Consider the following 1482-nt stretch of genomic DNA (forward strand, 5'->3'; position numbering starts at 1 on the left):
TGATATCACCCATAAGAAACCCTTCTTCCCTGACAATACTCATTGCCTTAGTGATTGGCTTTCTGTGTAGTGAGCAACAGGACCTAGGCTGGGGCCCTGGCTTTCAGTGACACTATTGACTACTGAATAAAGTCTAAAATCCCAACAGCATTTGAAGTCACCTGAAATATGCTTCAACTCCCATTTTTGCTCATGCAGCTTCCTTTACCTGAAATGTCTCTCTGACATTGACAGCTAAGTCCTAATTATTCTTCTAGCCTCAGCTCTATCTCCTCTGGGTCAACCTTTTTGATACTCAGGTAGGGTTAATTGCTCCTCTGTAGTGTATCCTCAGCACCTGGCCCTCACTCTTACTAACTTTGAAATCAGTCTCATCTGGTTTAGCTGTGTCTCTTCTAGACTGTAGGGTTCTGGATGGCAGGTCATAAGTGAATTTTCAAATCATTACAGGATATAGCATAATGCCTTGGGCATAGCAAGCATGCAGTGTTGACTGTTGTGTTCTTGACTCTAGGAAAGAAGATATTTAAACAAACTCTATTTATTTGAAATGCCTTTTTGCAAATATTTATTAACTTCTCTACATTTTCTTTGAGAACTAAAAGGAGAGGGGTTTAGCCTTTTCAACCTAAAGATACTACCCTTTGTAAGTAATGGAATTGTTTTCAGTGGTGGTAAATTTTGAACACGTTAGTCTCAGCCATGTGATGCAGGCAATAAACCAGAATAATTTATTTTCTTAACACATTAAAGTTTCTCTGAGAACAATTATTTGATGACAACTAGATACAAGCTTTCAGATAATTATTTCCTATGTATTGTCACTTAAGCTCACCAATACTCCTCTGTTTCTGTTTTTTAAAAATATTTTTTTCGTGCGTGTGTGGATTCTCAGATCCAAGAGGCAAGAGATGGAAGAAAGGGCACGTGGGAAGACTCCCCTTGGTCCTGCTCGTTCACGCAAAGGGAATTTATGAGAGAGACAACTCCTCAGTCATTATCCTTCTTCTCCTTCCTCCCCATCCTTCTATTAATGAATTCATCAACTATTTCTATATACCTGAAAAACCTGAGAGTTTGCAGCAACCTTCAGTGATCTTCAGAGCTAGCCCAGTCTCTCACCTGCAAGTTAGAAAACATCTTGTAGGTTATTATTGATCTCTAAGTGCCTACTAGATACTAAATGCTCTATTTTGATGTACTTTGAGAAAGTTAAGGAAAAAGACACTGAGAGTGCACTGAAATCTTTTTCAGCTATTCTCCCTGGACCCCTGTTTCTAGGTTTCTTTACCTATACCTTTGGAATACTAACAGCACCTACTTCACAGGGCTGTTGTGAAGTTTAAATGGCGTAGTACACGCAAAGCTCCAAGCACAGTGCCTGGTGCAACGTAAGCACTCAGTAAGCACGAATAGTTATTATTATTACTGAAGGTCTCTAATCACATCTGCCAAAAATGGGGGAGAAAAACAGCACGCCAA

This window comes from Nomascus leucogenys, chromosome 20 (genome assembly GCF_006542625.1).
Source record: "Nomascus leucogenys isolate Asia chromosome 20, Asia_NLE_v1, whole genome shotgun sequence".
NCBI classification, from domain to species: domain Eukaryota; kingdom Metazoa; phylum Chordata; class Mammalia; order Primates; family Hylobatidae; genus Nomascus; species Nomascus leucogenys.